Genomic DNA, 18025 nt, shown 5'->3' on the forward strand with positions numbered 1-18025 from the left:
GCAGTGATGTCACCTTTTGTCCCTTATTTGGGAGTGAGAAAGTTGGCTACCCTAATTCCACCATTCAGTCTTGGTTGATCTATTTTCCCCTCTCGACCCCATTTTTCCTCCCTGCTCCCTGTAACTTTTTGACACTCTTACTAATTTAAAATCTATCAATCTCTGCTTTAAAAATACCAAAATGACTTGGCCTCCACAGTAGACTGTATCAACGAATTCCACAGATTCTCCACCCTCCGGCTACAGAGATTCACCCTCATCACCCTTCTGAAGGCATGTCTTATAAATGGCCTACCCCTTATTCTTAAACTGTGACCCCTGGTTCTGAACTCCTCCAACATCGGGATACTTTTTTCCTGCATCTAACGTGTCCAATCCCTTAATAATTTTACATGTTTCTATAAGATCCCCTCTCACCCTTCTGAATTCCAGTGAATACAAGCCCAGTCAACCCATTCTTTCATCATATGTCAGCCCCCGCCATTCCGGGAATTAACCTGGTGAACCTACGCTGCACTCCCTCAATAGCAAGAATGTCCTTCCTCAAATTAGGAGACCAAAACTACACACCATACTCCAGGTGGTGTCTCACCAGGGCCCTGTACAACTGCAGTAGGACAACTGCCTTGCTCCTAAACTCGCAGGAAGATGAGAGGTGATCTTGCAAAGGTGCAGAGAAGATTTACAAAGATGTTGCCTGGATTCGAGGACCTGAGCTACAGGGAGAGGTTGGGCAGGCATGACTTCATTCTTTGGAGTGCAGGAGGATGAGGGGTGATCTTACAGAGGTGTACGGGAGGATCATGAGAGGAAAACATCGGGTAAATGCCCAGTGTCCCCTACCCAAAGTAAGGAATCAAGAACCTGAGGAACCTGTGAATCTGTGGAATTCATTGCCACAGATGGCTGTGGAAGCCTTCAGTGGATATTTTTAAGGCTGAGATTGATAGATTCTTGATTAGCAAGGATATCAGGGTTATGGGGAGAAGGCAGGAGAATGGGGTTGAGAGGGAAAGGGAGAGTCTGAAGAAGGGTCTCGACCCGAAACGTCACGCATCCCAAAGATGCTGCGTTTTCCCGCTGAGTTACTCCAGCATTTCGTGTCTACCTTCGATTTAAACCAGCATCTGCAGTTTTTTCCTACACGGACTGCCAAAGGAGGTAGTTGGGGCAGGTACAATCACAACGTTTAAAAGACTTTTGTACAGGTACGTGGCTAGGATATGTTTAGAAGGATATGTGCCAAATGCAGGCAGGTGGGACTAGTGTAGATGTTGGTCAGAGTGGGCAACTTGAGCCGAAGAACCTGTTTCCACACTGTACGACTCTGTGACTCAGTGACACAACGCAAAATCGTGGCTGGTATGGTCACAGTTACAGAAGCAGGGTGAATATTGGTGCTCATGCAGGTAAACTGGGAAAGCAAGAGTAAATCCCCACAAGAATCTAATTTTATACCCCATATGGGGCAGATAAATAGAGTCATAGCGTGATACAGTGTGGAAACAGGCCCTTCAGCCCAACTTGCCCACACCGGCTAACATGCCCCAACTACACTAGTCCCACCTGCCTGCATTTGGCCCATATCCCTCCAAACCTGTCCTATCCATGTATCTGTCTAACTGCTTCTTAAGCGTTGCCATACTCCCAGCCTCAACTACCTCCTCTGGCAGCTCATCACATACACCCACAACCCTTTGTGTGAAAAAGTTACCCCTCAGATTCCTATTAAATCTTTTCCCCTTCGCCTTAAACCTATGTCCTCTGGTCCTCGATCCACCTACTCTGGGCAAAAGACTGTACGGTAGCGCAGCGGTAGAGTTGCTGCTTTACAGCGAATGCAGCGCCGGAGACTCAGGTTCGATCCTGACTACGGGTGCTGCACTGTAAGGAGTTTGTACGTTCTCCCCGTGACTTGCGTGGGTTTTCTCCGAGATCTTCGGTTTCCTCCCACACTCCAAAGACGTACAGGTATGTAGGTTAATTGTCTGGGTAAATGTAAAAATTGTCCCTAGTGGGTGTAGGATAGTGTTAATGTACGGGGATCGCTGGGCGGCACGGACTTGGAGGGCCGAAAAGGCCTGTTTCCGGCTGTATATATATAATATGATATGATGATATGATATGATATGACCCTGTGCGTCTACCCGATCTATTCCTCTCATGGTTTTATGCACAAAATGAGCAAAATGCAGAAGTTTGGAAAAATAATCAAGAATCCTATCTCCTCCTCCTTCACAGAGACTACAGAGAGAATTCTGTCTCAATTGAATGTACTGTCACTTCTGTGCAATTCTCTCATCAGTTCCTTCGGTTTTGACATCAGATCTGAATTCAATTAAGACAAGGATGCATTGCGATATATTTCCCCGCTTAGTCATGCCAGTCTGAAAAAGGTCGAGTCGCAGGTAGATAAGGGGGTCAAAAAGACTTTTGGCACTTTGGCCTTCATCAGTCAGAGTATTGAGTATTGAAGTTGGGAGGTCATGTTGCAGTTGTATAAGATGTTGGTGAGACCGCATTTAGAATATCGCGTTCAGTTCTGGGCACCATGTGAGAGGAAAGATATTGTCAAGCTTGAAAGGATTCAGGGAAGATTTACGAGGATGTTGCCAGGACTAGAGGGTGTGAGCTATTGGGAGAGGTTGAGTAGGCTGGGTCTCTATTCCATGGAGCGCAGGAGGATGAGGGGAGATCTTATAGAGGTACACAAAATCATGATCGGGTAGATGCACAGTCTTTTACCCAGAGTAGGGGAATCGAGGACCAGAGGACATAGGTTCAAGGTGAAGGGGAAAAGATTTAATAGGAATTCAAGGAGTAACCTTTTCACACAGAGGGTGGTGGGGGTATTGAACTAGCTGCCAGAGGAGGTAGTGGAATGTTGGTGTCAGAGTATTAACAACGTAAGAGTTTTGGGTGGTCACGGTGGCGCAGCGGTAGAGTTGCTGCCTTACAACGAATGCAGCGCCGGAGACCCAGGTTCGATCCTGACTACGGGTGCCGTCTGTACGGAGTTTGTACGTTCTCCCCGTGACCTGCGAGGGTTTTCTCCGAGATCTTCCGTTTCCTCCCACACTCCAAAGACGTACAGGTTTGCAGGCTAATTGGCTTGGGTTTGTGTGTAAATTGTCCCTCGTGTGTGTATGATTGTGTTCGTGTGCGGGGATCGCTGGTCGGTGCGGACTCAGCAATCACCCATGCACTAGTTCTCTTCTGCACACGAGGGACAATTTACAGAAGCCAATTTCCTCCCACGCTCCAAAGACGTACAGGTTTGTCGGTTAATTGGCTGGGCAAATGTAAAATTTGTCCCCAGTGGGTGTAGGATAGTGTCAATGTGTGTGGATCGCTGGTCGGCGTGGACCCGGTGGGCGGAAAGGGCCTGTTCCTGCGCTGTATCTCTAAACTAAACTAAAAAGTTGAAGAAAGAGGAATGGACGAAAAGCATCCAGGATTTCAGAATCCAGGGAACCGATTGTTGATAGGGGCAACAGCTGTGGTGGACGCTGGTTTAATGTAACGGGACGGGAGAGTAACAGCAATTACATGGGAGATTTTCTGAGGAAGGGTAAATCAATAGCCTGCTATCTTACAATCAGGCAAACTTCATTAAATTGTCTTCCCTTAAACAGACATTACAATCCTTCCAAAAACATCCCTCCTCCTTGCTCCAAATTGTTCTCTGCAAACTGGCAAGGACCATTTGGATTGCTGTGAGACAGACACTGGAATCGCATTTTAATTAAATGTTGCCCTTTCTTTCTTAGTGTTAGTGTTCTTAGGGTGGCACGGTGGCGCAGCGGTAGAGTTGCTGCCTGACAGCGCCGGAGACCCGAGTTTGATCCCGACTGTGGGTGCTGTCTGTACAGAGTTTGTACGTTCTCCCCGTGACCTGCGTGAGTTTTCTCCGAGATCTTCGGTTTCCTCCCACACCCCAAAGACGTACAGGTTTGTAAGCTGAAGAAGGGTCTCGACCCGAAACGTCACCCATTCCTTCTCTCCTGAGATGCTGCCTGACCTGCTGAGTTACTGCAGCATTTTGTGAATAAATACCACAGGTTTGTAGGTTAATTGGCTTGGTAAAATGTTTTAAAAAAATTGTCCCCAGTGGGTGTAGGATAGTGTTATAATGTGCGGGGATCGCTGGTCGGCGCGGACCCGATGGGCCGAAAGGGCCTGCTTCCGCACTGTGTCTCTAAACTAAGCTAAGTGTTGTTAATATTCAAGATTCAAGATTCAAGATTCAAGACTCCAGGGTTTATTGTCACACCAGTTCCATACATGGTACAATCCTATGTGAAAATCTTGTGCTGGAGGATTCCATACTGTAAATAAGCAACTCTTTTTACCCTCAGATCTCTTTTTCATATTGGATGTGGGGAGGATGTTTCCACTGGTGGGAGAGTCTCGGACTGGAGGTCACAGCCTCAGAATTAAAGGACGTTCCTTTGGGAAGGAGATGAGGAGAAATTTCTTTAGTCAGTGGGTGGTGAATCTTTTGAATTCTAATTGCCACAGATGGCTGTGGAGGTCAAGTCAGTGGATATATTTAAGGCAGAGATAGATAGATTCTTGATTAGTACGGGTGTCAGGGGTTAAGGGGAGAAGGCAGGAGAATGGAGTTAGGAGGGAGAGATAGATCAGCCATGATTGAATGGCGTGGTAGACTTGATGGGCCGAATGGCCTAATTCTACCCCAATCGTTTATGAACTTATCATCTGATGCAGGCTGCAGATATCTCTGGTTATGGACATAAAAGTCGTGGCGTAACTCAGTGGGACAGGCAGCCTCGCTGGAGAGAAGCAATGGGGGACGCTTCGGATCGAGACCCTTCTTCAGACTGAGACTGAGAGTCAGGGGAAAGGGAAACTAGGGATACGGAAGGGTTTCAAAGAGAATGTAAGGTGTGAAAATGACTGATCAAAGCATTCAATGAAAATGTGGTGGTGGAGCTGACAAGCGGGACGAATCACAGCGGGGGAGCTGTGGGAGAGACGCCAGGCGTAGACCACACAGCCTCTTGCACCCACTCTGCTCTAAAATCACAGAGCCATACAGCATGGAAACAGGCCCTTCAGCCCAACTAGCCCATGCTGACCTATCTACACTTGTCCCACCTTGGTGTGCCCACACTGTTGTTATTATAGGGCTTACACCGATCAGCCAAAACATTATGACCGCTGACAGGCGAAGTGAATAACATTGATTATCTTGTTACAATGGCACCTTGTCAAGGGGTGGGATATATCAGGCAGCAAGTGAACAGTCAGGTCTTTGCGTTGATGTGTTCGATGCAGGAGAAATGGGCAGGAGTAAAGACCTGAGCGACTTTGACAAGGGCCAAATTGTTATGGCCAGACGACTGGGCCAGAGCATCTCTGAAACGGCAAGGCTTGTGGGGTGCTCCCGGTCAGCAGTGGTGAGTACCTACCGACAGTGGTCCGAGGAGGGACAAACCACAAACCGGCGACAGACAGGGTGTTGGGCGCCCAAGGCTCATCGATGCACGAGGGCAACGAAGGCTATCCCGTCTGGTCCGAACCGACAGAAGGTCGACTGTTGCACAAGTCACGGGAGGTCACGGGAGGGATGTGTCACGATACACAGTGCATCGCACCCTGCTGCGTATGGTGCTGCACACGGAGGACCAACAGCATATTAGGCAGGTGGTCATAATGTTCTGGCTCATCAGTGTTTAATTCCTTGAGGGGAGCATTCACTTTTGCTTCACATCTTTCAAAGGGCGGCACATTGGGATAGCTGGTAGCCCCACAGCGCCAGAGAACCGGGTTCGATCCTGTTGGTGTGGAGTCTGCACGTTCCCTCTGTGACCACGTGGATTTCCTCCTGGTGTTCCGATTTCCGCCCACATTCCAAAGACGCGCGGGTTTGTAGGTCCAGCACCCTCTGTAAATTGTCTCCAGTGTGTAGAGGGTGGATGCAAAAGTGGGACCGCGTAGAGCTGGCATGAACGAGTGATCGATGGTTGGCGTGGCCTTGTCGGGCCAAATGGCTTGTTTCCATGAGGCATCGTTGAATCAATCAGCGAATCAATCCTGCAAACTAACATTGGGCAACTCTTATTTCAGGGAGTCTCCAGATCCGCTACAAGCTGGACAACGATAGAGAAGCCAACATCTTCAGCGTCGACGGCAGAAGGCTGGCGAATGGACAACTTCACAGTGTGAAGATCGACCGGGAAGCGAGAGATGTCCACGTTCAGGTAATGCAAAAATAATTGTCCAACTGACACCATATATTCTTTTTCATTTCCACCCTTCTCGTTCTCGCTGGACAGCTCTACCGCTGCGCACTGTGCCGCCCTGATTTGACAGCAATTTGGAGAGATTAGGTTAAATTAGATACATGTAGCATAAGTTCGTACAACCTTGGAGCAGAATTAGGCCATTTGGCCCATCAAGTCTACTCCACCATTCAATCATAATAATAATAATAATAATGCATTTTATTTATATAGCGCTTTTCATATACTCAAAGACGCTTTACAGAGATTTTGAGAACATAGGTAAATGAATAAATAGATAAATAAGTAAATAAATAAATGAACAGAGAAAGGAGACAGAAGGTGAGGTGACCTTCAGTGGTTGAAGGCAGTACTGAACAGGTGAGACTTCAGCGATGTTTTGAATGTGGTGAGTGTGGGGGAGTCTCTAACGGTTTGGGGTAGTGAGTTCCATAGGGTGGGAGCAGCGATGGAGAAAGCCCTGTCCTCCCAGGATCTGAGTTTAGTCCGGATGTGGGGGGATAGGAGATTGGCAGCGGCAGAGCGGAGGGTGCAGGTGGGAGTGTGCCTGTGGAGGAGGTCGGTCAGGTAGGATGGGGCCAGGTTATGGAGGGCTTTGTAGGTTATGAGGAGGATTTTGTACTGGATTCTCTGGGGGATGGGGAGCCAGTGGAGTTTATAAAGGACGGGGGTGATATGGTCACGGATCGAGGTGTGTGTGAGTAGACGGGCAGCGGAGTTTTGAATGTATTGAAGTTTATTGATGATTTTTGAGGATGCGCCATAGAGGAGGCTGTTGCAGTAGTCCAGACGGGAGGTGATGAAGGCGTGGATGAGGGTTTCTGCAGCTGTGGAGGAGAGGGATGGACGGAGACGGGCAATGTTTTTGAGGTGGAAGAAGGCTGTCTTTGTGATGTGTTTGTCGAAGGAGAGGGTTTGATCAAGGATGATTCCAAGATTCCGGATGTGAGGTGAGGTGGATAAATGGTTGATGGATCATGGCTGATCATGGCTGGTCTCTCTTTCCCTCTCAACCCCATTCTCCTGCCTTCTCCCCATAACCCCTGACACCCGTACTAATCAAGAATCTATCAATCTCTGCCTTGAAAATATCCATTGACTTGGCCTCCTCAGCCTTCTGTGGCAAAGAATTCCACAGATTCACCACCCTCTGACTATAGAAATTCCACAGATTCACCACTAAAGAAATTTCTTCTCATTTCCTTTCTAAAGGTACGTCCTTTTATTCTGAGGCTACGGCCTTTGGTCCTAGACTCTCCCATTAGTGGAAACATCTTCTCCACATCTACTCTATCCAGGAAGAGTATAAAATTGGCAGTCGATGGTCGGCGTGGGCACGGTGGACCAAAGGGTCTGTTTCCGGTTCAGTTCAGTTTAGTTTATTGTCAGGTGCACCGAGGTACAGTGAAAAGCTTTTGTTGCGTGCTAACCAGTCAGCAGAAAGACAATACATTATTACTATCAAGCCATTACGGTGCATAGATACAGGAGAAGGGAATACCGTTTAGTGCAAGGTAAAGCCAGCGAAGTCCGATCAAGGATAGTCCGAGGGTCACCGACGAGGCAGGTAGAAGTTCAGCACTGCTATCTGGTTGTGGTAGGATGGTTCAGTTGCCTGATAACACCTGGGAAGAAACTGTCCCTGAATCTGGAGGTGTGCGTTTTCAAACGTCTGTACCTTTTGCCCGATGGGAGAGGGGAGAAGAGGGAGTGGCCAGGGTGCGACTGGTCCTTGATTATGCTGCTGGCCTTGGCGAGGCAGCGTGAGGTAGAAATGGAGTCGATGGAAGGGACCATCACACATGGTTTGTGTGATGGTCTGGGCTGCATCCACAATTCTCTGCAATTTCTTGCGGTCTTGGATGGAGCTGTTCCCAAACCAAGCTGTGATGCATCCTGATAAAATGCTGTGACTGGTGCATCTGTAGAAGTTGGTGAGAGTTGTTGGGGACGTGCAGACCTTCCTAAGCCTTCTAAAGAATTAGAGGCGTCGGTGAGCTTTCTTGATCGTTGCTTCAATGTGGGTGGTCCAGGAGAAGTTGTTGGTGATATTGACTCCTGGGGATTTGAAGTTTTCAACCATCTCTACTTCGGCGTTTTCATATTTTCATATTTCAGATACAGCGCGGAAACAGGCCTTTTCGGCCCACCAAGTCCGCACCGCCCAGTGATCCCCGCACACTAACACTATCCTACACACACTAGGGACAATTTTTACATTTACCCAGTCAATTAACCTACATACCTGTATGTCTTTGGAGTGTGGGAGGAAACCGAAGATCTCGGAGAAAACCCACGCAGGTCACGGGGAGAACGTACAAACTCCTTACAGTACAGCACCCGTAGTCAGGATCAAACCTAAGTCTCCGGCGCTGCATTCGCTGTAAAGCAGCAACTCTACCGCTGCGCTACCGTGCCGCGTTGTCAATGCAGACTGGGGTATGTGCGCCCTTTCGCTTCCTGAAGTCGACCACTATCTCCTTTGTCCTGCTGACGTTGGGAGAAAGGTTGTTGTCTCGACACCAGGACACCAGGGTCTCCGTCTCATCATTACTTGATATCTGGTCGAGCGCGAATTTGAAAATTGAATGAGATTTGTACACGAACTGCACGGTCGTGGATGTACAAAGGGTAAAGAAGGGGGCTTCAATGCTGTGTGTCGCTATGAATGGCAGGGCAGACTCAAAAGGACAATGTCTTGCTCCTTCGGCTAATTCTTAAGCTGCCTAACAACAAGCTTAGAGTCTTGGTGATGGGGGTCAGGAGGTTCCCTGGTGCTCATTTCACTGTGGAAGATTTTAATGGCTGGCACTGTTTCTACTTTCCATTGCATCACAGATATGTAAATAATACCAAATGTGGAGGCAGGCAATGGAGCATGTAAAGTCTGCCTTTGCAGTTTCAATCATCCCCATTGAGAGGATTTTCAAAACAATCACCTCTCTGGGTGATTCGTAGACGAATATTAAAGTGCTTCTAATATTCCTCATTAAAATATAATTTAAATACATAAGAAGTAATCACTTGATGATACAATGAAAATTAACTCCAAATGTTGTGTCAAGGACTGAACTCCATTAAATACCCTTCAAAGAAAGGAGTGTCATAGAGTCATAGGGTCTTTGCAGCACGGAAGCAGCCCCTCCAGCCCACACTGGCCAACATGTCCCATCTACACTAGTCCCACTTGCCTGAGTTTGGCCCATATCCTGTTAAACCAAGGCACATTCCTATGCACATACTTGGCCAATAAACGTATTCATTCATTCATTCATTCATTCATTCATTCATTCATTCATTCATTCATTCATTCATTCAATCATTCATTCATTCTAAACATGTACCTTTCTAAATGTTTCTCAACCGTTGCAATAGTACATGCCTCACTCAACTATCTCCTATCCCTTCTGAACTTATGAACTTAGACGGGCCTATTTCCACGCTGTATCTCTAAAGTCTAAAAGACTTGAATACCAAACTCGATTTTTGATGGTGTCGCACTCCTCCAATGTAGTGGTGGGGAAGTACTACGCAATCAGTGTAATGTTCATTTGGCCTCCTAGATGGGCATGGGAGGTCCCACTCCCAAAGTCATTTATCTGCACTCCTTACTCTAATTAACTGCAGTGCGAGGAGACATGGAAATCTGGCGTAGAGGAAGAGCAACACCCTCTGTGACTCATATTGAACGATCGAAAGATTGAACGATTGAACGATCTTCCTGTCTCCTCCATTGCCATAGTGAGGCCCACCGGAAATTGGAGGAACGATCTTTCTGTCATGGGCCTCCTCCAGTGCCATAGTGAGGCTCACTGGAAATTGGAGGAACAGCACCTCATATTTCGCCTGGGCAGCTTGCAGCCCAGCGGTATGAACATTGACTTCTCCAACTTTAGATAGTTCCTCTGTCCCTCTCTTCCCCTCCCCTTCCCAGTTCTCCATCTATCTTCCTGTCTCCACCTATATCCTTCCTTTGTCCCGCCCCCCTCTGACATCAGTCTGAAGAAGGGTCTCGACCTGAAACGTCACCCATTCCTTCTCTCCTGAGATGCTGCCTGACCTGCTGAGTTACTCCAGCATTTTGTGAATAAATACCTTTGAAAGATACGTTATTGTCACGGGTACCTGGGTGGAGTGAAATGCTTTGATCTGCGTACAAACGAGGCTTTACACAAGTGCTGCCGCGTTTTGGTGCTGACAAAGTCACAAAGGTGTTGGAGAATCTTTCTGTGCTGAAGAAGCTGCCCAAAGTCCCTTGGGGAAGGTTGTTATCGGTGGCTCCACGACCGGGTGCTCAAGGTGGTTGCTGAGAGCATAGCCACTGCCATCAGTAACAGCAAACACCACCACGCCCCAAAGAAGACAATCACTTTCATCAGAGCTTCGAGGGAAGCCTCGACCACAAGCAGAAACAAGGGCGGGCCTCCTCTAAACCGACTGGCCACTGATGGGCAGCCGCACGTCGATCTTGGCAAACAGCTGAAATTTCCGCAGCACATCACGGCAACATCGCTCCGGCCAGAGATGATCATCACCTCCGAAGTGCCAGAAACAGCTGATCATTCTGGAGCTGACGGTGCCCTGGGAAGAGCGTTCGGAAGAAGCAAATGAGAGGAAACGCGCAGGAGCTGGTGGGGATGTGCCGGGAAGGAGGCTGGGACACACGCTACGAACCCGTAGAGGTGGGCTGTGGGGGCTTTGCAGGACGCCCACTCTGCACAGTCCTCAACCAATTGGGCTGGCAAAGAAGAGGGCCATTCAATCCGCAGGCGAAGCCGCAGAGAAAGCCACTAGGCGGCTTTGGATTAAGAGGGCCGATCCGTGCTGCTGGGACGCAAGTCAGGGCCTGATCAACCCCCGGCCGGGTCGCCTGGGCGAGGGTGTCTGATGTTGTGAGACCCGAAACACCCGATGACCCCAGGTCACATCACTGAGGATGCGTCCCAGTGCATCCAGAAGATGTATCTTGCACACATATTGTCACATGTACCTAGGTGGAGTGAAATGCTTTGCTCTGTGTACAAACGAGGCTGTACACAAGTGCCATCGCCTTTTGGTGCCGACAAAGTCACAAAAGTGCTGAAGAATCCTATCTACCCTCCCCCTTCCCCCCACCCCACACCAGTCCCCCCTTCTCTACTGGAATGTTGAAAGACTGGAGCGACTGGGCTTGTATACACTGGAATTTAGAAGGATGAGAGGAGATCTTATCGAAACGTATAAGATTATTAAGGGGTTGGACACGTTAGAGGCAGGAAACATGTTCCCAATGTTGGGGGAAGTCCAGAACAAGGGGACACAGTTTAAGAATAAGGGGTAGGCCATTTAGAACGGAGATGAGGAAAATCTTTTTCAGTCAGAGAGTTGTGAATCTGTGGAATTCTCTGCCTCAGAGGGCAGTGGAGGTCAATTCTCTGAATGCATTCAAGAGAGAGCTAGGTAGAGCTCTTAAGGATAGCGGAGTCAGGGGGTATGGGGAGAGGGCAGAAATGGGGTACTGATTGAGAATGATCAGCCATGATCACATTGAATGGCGGTGCTGGCTCGAAGGGCCGAATGGCCTCCTCCTGCACCTATTGTCTATTGTCTATTGTCTACACCCCTCCCCCCATCTCCTCACTCCACCCCCTCCCCGCCGGACACCCCCACCCCCCCTTTGTTCCGTTTGTTCTCAGCTCCTATCCCCCTCCCCCCACCTCCTCCCCCCCCCCCATCCCCTCACCCGCCAGGTCGCTATTCGTCTCTTCGAGCTTGCTTGCTTCCATTGTCGCCATAATGCATATATGCCAAAGATAGACACAAAACGTTGGAGTAGCTCAGCGGGTCAGGCAGCATCTCTGGAGAGGAGGAATCGGTGGCGTTTCGGGTCGAGACTCTTCTTCAGACTGAAGAAGGGTCTCCAGTCTTAAGGTCATGAGGAATAGGAGTAGAATTAGGCCATTCGGCCCATCAAGTCTACTCCGCCATTCATCATGGCTGATCTATCTCTCCCTCCTCACCCCATTCTTCTGCATTTTTCCCCATAACCACTGAGACCTGTACTACTCAAGAATCTATCTTTCTCTGTCTTGAAAATATCCTCTGACTTGGCCTCTACAGCCTTCTGTGGCAAATAATTCCACAGATTCATCACCCTCTGACTAAACAAACCTCCTCATCTCCTTCCAAAAAGAACGTCCTTTAATTCTGAGGCTGTGACCTCTAGTTCTTGACTCTCCCTCTAATGGAAACATCCTCTCCACATCCACTCTATCCAAGCCTTTCACTATTAGGAGAACTGAAGAAGGGTCTCGCCTGTTCTTTTTCTCTGGCGCTGCCTGACCCGCTGAGCTACTCCAGCATTTTGTGTCTATCCTTGACATGAGATGAGGAAAAACTTTTTCAGTCAGAGAGTTGTGAATCTGTGGAATTCTCTGCCTCAGAGGGCAGTGGAGGCCAATTCTCTGAATGCATTCAAGAGAGAGCTGGATAGAGCTCTTAAGGAAAAGCGGAGTCAGGGGGTATGGGGAGAAGGCAGGAACGGGGTACTGATTGAGAATGATCAGCCATGATCACATTGAATGGCGGTGCTGGCTCGAAGGGCCGAATGGCCTCCTCCTGCACCTATTGTCTATTGTCTATTGTCTATTGTTCTACTCAATAACCAAAGTCTGTAGTCTCTCTTTTTTGCTCTGGCTTATTTTCACCCACATGTTTAGACCGTAATGTTGTATCCTTATTGTTTTGATGTGTTTATGCGTTATTCTTCATTGTTAACTGTATGTTTGTGTTGTCATTTGTGAGCGGAGCACCAAGGCACATTCCTTGTATGTGCACATACTTGGCCAATAAACGTAATCATTCATTCATTCCTTCATTCATTCATAAACAAACACAATTTGACAAGGCATAGAGAATGTGATCTTAATGCAGTCACAGATGTTAGAGTTAATGGGCAAAAAGATCGGCTTTGATGTGGTGAACTGAATTGATTGTTTCTGTTTCGCACGAATCTATGCCTTTCTAACACATCACAGGCGTTTACTGTTATGGAAAATCCTATCGTCTGAACTTAAGCAGAACATTTGCTCATCAATGTCTCATTGCTAAACACAAACAACCTAGTGATGTTTGGTTTCCGAGTGCTTCTGTGACAAACTCCAATGATCTCTCCACCACACCATTTAACACTTAATGATATCGTGAAATAAGTATGTGTTTAGTGCCATTTTGTTTCATAAAGCATTCAAATAGAAATAAGCAAAATTGTCAGCCATTGAAGTCTAAACTTTTCTGGTTCTCCACAACATGAGTAAATACTAACTTACGAAACTAACTTACTGAACTGAATTAAACTAAACCAAACTAGGACGTGTAGGAAGGAACAGCAGATGCTGGTTTACATCGAAGATAGACACAAAATGCTGGAGTAACTCAGCGGGAAGGGCAGCATCTCTGGAGAGAAGGAATGGGTGACGTATCGGGTCGAGGCCCTTCTTCAGACTGAGAGTCAGGGGAGAGGCAAACATGATAAGGAATGGTACACTTCCTTGATGATCGTCTGTTAAACTAAACTAGATCTCAGTTCTGAAGGATGAGAGGGGATCTTATCGAAACATATAAGATTATTAAGGCGTCGGACACGTTAGAGGCAGGAAACATGTTCCCAATGTTGGGGGAGTCCAGAACCAGGGGCCACGGTTTAAGAATAAGGGGTAGGCCATTTAGAACGGAGATGAGGAAAAACTGTTTCAGTCAGAGAGTTGTGAATCTGTGGAATTCTCTGCCTCAGAAGGCAGTGGAGGTCAGTTCTCTGAATGCATTCAAGAGAGAGCTAGATAGAGCACTTAAGGATAGCGGAGTCAGGGGGTATGGGGAGAAGGCAGGAATGGGGTACTGATTGAGAATGATCAGCCATGATCACATTGAATGGTGGTGCTGGCTCAAAGGGCCGAATGGCCTCCTCCTGCGCCTATTGTCTATTGTCTATTGTTCTTCATTACCGCCCCTGACCCTCAGCCTGAAGAATGGTCTCGACCCGAAACGTCACCCATTTCATTTCTCCAGAGATGCTTTGTGACCCGCTGAGTTACTCCAGCTTTTTGTGTCTATCTGCAAGACTATACTGTACTGTAGTGCAGGACTCAGCAAGAGACTATCTATTGGTAACTGTAATCAAGCACTCACCCTGATCAATGTGTGCCATTTGAAAAGGTTTCATTGCATTTCTAGCTCTTTAAGTGGGACTTTACTGGATTGGCCTTGCAAGCTTGCATGTTTTCAAATTCCCTTCCCTTCGCAATAACTTTCCCTCGCTTGCTTCTTTGTGAGCCTTGTGTTGTGTTCATTGTGATCGCCTGAATATTTCCCCGAGCAAAGATTATCTCATTCAGTGTATCTGTACAGTAGATGGTTTACTAAGATGCTAGTGTATAATTATTATTGATATTTCTGCAGTTATTACAGTAAGGGAAACATAACAGTCAATTTATCTGTAGTGGGTATTTGTGTGTTTTTATTCATTTACTAGACCAAGTTGACCCGTTGGGCCCGTTCATCTTAGGGTCACCATTGTGTCCTGGGGAAATCGCGTTTTTTCATTACAATAAAATGGTTTATTTTTAAATAACACGAACCTCAATGAAATAAAGATCCTATGTAAAATAAAGAGGCCTATATGGATCCGAGCGAGGTCTTTTCCAAAAATGGGTGGCCGGGCGGGGAGTGTCTCCCAGGGCCGTGGGCGGGCGAGGGGGGACAGGGAAGGGTATCGGGCATTGGGCGGGAGGTCGGAGCCAATCGTTCGACCCGACGTGGAGAAGCGGGCCAATCGGGTGTCGAGCGGGAGGTCGGAGCCAATCATTCGACCCAACATGGAGACGCTGACCAATTGGGCGTCGAGCGGGAGGTCGGAGCCAATCATTCGACCCGACGTGGAGACGCTGGCCAATCAGGCATCGAGCGGGAGGTCAGAGCCAATCATTCGACCCGACGTGGAGACGTGGGCCAATCAGGCGTCGGGCGAGTTTGTAGCCAATCAATGGACTCCACGTGGGGGTGAGCTGCAGGAGCAAATCAGGACCCGCCAGCGACCAATCAGAGCGGGGAGCGACGGCGCTCTCCCCATGTCGAACCCCCCACGTGAACATATCACACAAATACTACATGTATGTGTATGTGCACACCGATCAGCCAAAACATTATGACCACTGACAGGCGAAGTGAATAACATTGATTATCTCGTTACAATGGCACCTGTGAAGGGGTGGGATATATTAGGCAGCAAGTGAACAGTCAGTTCTTGAAGTTGATGTGTTGGATGCAGGAGAAATGGGCAGGAGTAAAGACCTGAGTGACTTTGACAAGGGCCAAATTGTTATGGCCAGACGACTGGGTCAGAGCACCTCTGAAACGGCAAGGCTTGTGGGGTGCTCCCGGTCAGCAGTGGTGAGTGCCTACCGACAGTGGTCCGAGGAAGGACAAACCACAAACCGGCGACAGACAGGGTGTTGGGCGCCCAAGGCTCATCGATGCGCGAGGGCAACAAAGGCTATCCCGTCTGTTCCGAACCGACAGAAGGTCTACTGTGGCACAAATCACAGAAAATGTTAATGGTGGTCACGTGAGGAATGTGTCACAATACACAGTGCATCGCACCCTGCTGTGTATGGGGCTGCATACGGAGGACCAACAGCATATTAGGCAGGTGGTCATAATGTTTTGGCTCATCAGGTCATAATGTTTTGGCTGATCGGTGTATATATATGTGTATGTGTGTGCGCCTATACACATATATATTATATATATATACATGATTTGTACGATATCACATCATACAGATACTGCAGGTAAATCTGTTCTGTTTCCCCAACTGCAATAACTGCATACATATAAATAATTGTTATCAAAGATATATCTCAAACTAGTTTGAGAGTTAGCATTGATAAAGATACTAGAGGTAACTTGATAGATAACTGTAATAAATGGATTTCTAAGTTCTAACATAGAAACATAGAAAATAGGTGCAGGATGAGGCCATTCGGCCCTTCGAGCCAGCACCGCCATTCATTGTGATCATGGCTGGTTGTCCCCAATCAATAACCCGTGCCTGCCTTCTCCCCATATCCCTTGATTCCACTAGCCCCCTAGCGCTCTATCTAACTCTCTCTTAAATCCATCCAGTGATTTGGCTTCAACTGCCCTCTGTGGTAGAGAATTTCACAAATTCACAACTCTCAGGGTGAAAAAGTTTCTTCTCACCACAGTTTTAAATGGCCTCCCCTTTATTCCAAGACTGTGGTCCCTGGTTCTGGGCTCGCCAAACATTGGGAACATTTTTCCTGCATCTAGCTTGTCCAGTCCTTTTATGATTTTATACGTCTCAATCAGATCCCCTCTCATCCTTCTAAACTCCAGTGAATACAAGCCCAGTCTTTCCAATCTTTCCTCATATGCATTCAAGACAGAGCTAGATAGAGCTCTTAAGGATAGCAGAGTCAGGGGGTATGGGGAGAAGGCAGGAACGGGGGGTACTGATTGAGAATGATCAGCCATGATCACATTGAATGTGGCTGGCTCGAAGGGCCGAATGGCCTCCTCCTGCACCTATTGTCTCTATGACAGTCCCGCCATCTCCACATCTATGATTGTGAACAATGACACAGGTATGTATAATGGCCACTCTAATGGACTTTTTCTTTCCAAGTGTCCATCAAATATGTCTTCACTGCTGCAACCGAGTGATCAAATCAACTTTCTGATTGAAGAGAGACAAGGATCGGACAGGTTTAAGAAGGCAGGGGAGTTAACTTACTCAGCAAGCCGTGGACAGGCAATCCGTAAGAGTGAGCTGTTTAGATAGAGTCGTCAGCTCCCGGACACAGGGGGATGGCAGGTGTATGGGGGGAATAAGTGGGCATGTGTTACAGGGAAATGAATTGGGAGAACGCATCCTGTGCGGGCCAGGATATGTAACCCGCACATCAGTGTGGTTGATTGCCCTTTTGAATCATGCACAATTCTCGTGAGGTGTGGGGCTTACCTGTGCTTACCAAAGAACAAAGAACAGAGAACAAAGGGGGACCTGGCGCGGGATACTTTGTAACTTTGTTGGCACCCTTTACGTAGCGACTCTTTGCATACCTTGGTTATGCAGAACAACGAATTTTACTATTACTTGTGGCATGTGACAATAAAGTATTCATTCATTCATTCATTCATTCATTCATTCATTCATTCATTCATTCATTCATTCATTCATTCATACATACCTGGATCGGGGGTGTCCAGTACATTCAGAGATTGATAGATTCTTGATTAGTGCGGGTGTCAAGGGTTATGGGGAGAAGGCAGGAGAATGGGGTTGAGAATGAGAAATAGACCAGCCATGATTGAATGGCAGAGTAGACCTGATGGGCCGAAAGGCCTAATTTTAGTTTCGCTTCGAGATACAGCCCAGATTAAGGCCTTCGGCCCACCGTGCCTGCACCGACCAGCGATCCCCGCACATTAAAACGATACTACACACACTAGGGACAATTTACATTTACACCAGGCCAATTAAACTACAAAACCTGTACGTCTTTGGAGTGTGGTAGGAAAATGAAGTTCTCGGGGAGAACGTACAAACTCCTTACAGACAGGACCCGCAGTCGGGATCGAACCCAGATCTCTGGCACTGTGATCACTGTAAGCCTGCAACTCTACCGCTACGCCTTCGTGCCACCCTATTCTGCTTACCCAGGGAGTTGTGAATTTGTGGAATTCTCTGCCACAGA

General features: G+C 47.6%; 1 pseudogene across 1 annotated transcript in view; it reads left to right on the top strand.

Moving 5' to 3' along the window:
• Positions 1–18025, top strand: part of LOC144595735 (contactin-associated protein-like 5) — an 852226-nt pseudogene that overhangs the window by 772207 nt on the left and 61994 nt on the right. Inside the window, exon 20 of the transcript XR_013547532.1 lies at positions 6094–6227. The product of XR_013547532.1 is annotated as a contactin-associated protein-like 5 (transcript). The remainder of the gene's footprint in view (positions 1–6093; positions 6228–18025) is intronic.

The sequence above is a fragment of the Rhinoraja longicauda genome, chromosome 8, assembly GCF_053455715.1.
Source record: "Rhinoraja longicauda isolate Sanriku21f chromosome 8, sRhiLon1.1, whole genome shotgun sequence".
NCBI classification, from domain to species: Eukaryota; Metazoa; Chordata; class Chondrichthyes; order Rajiformes; family Arhynchobatidae; genus Rhinoraja; species Rhinoraja longicauda.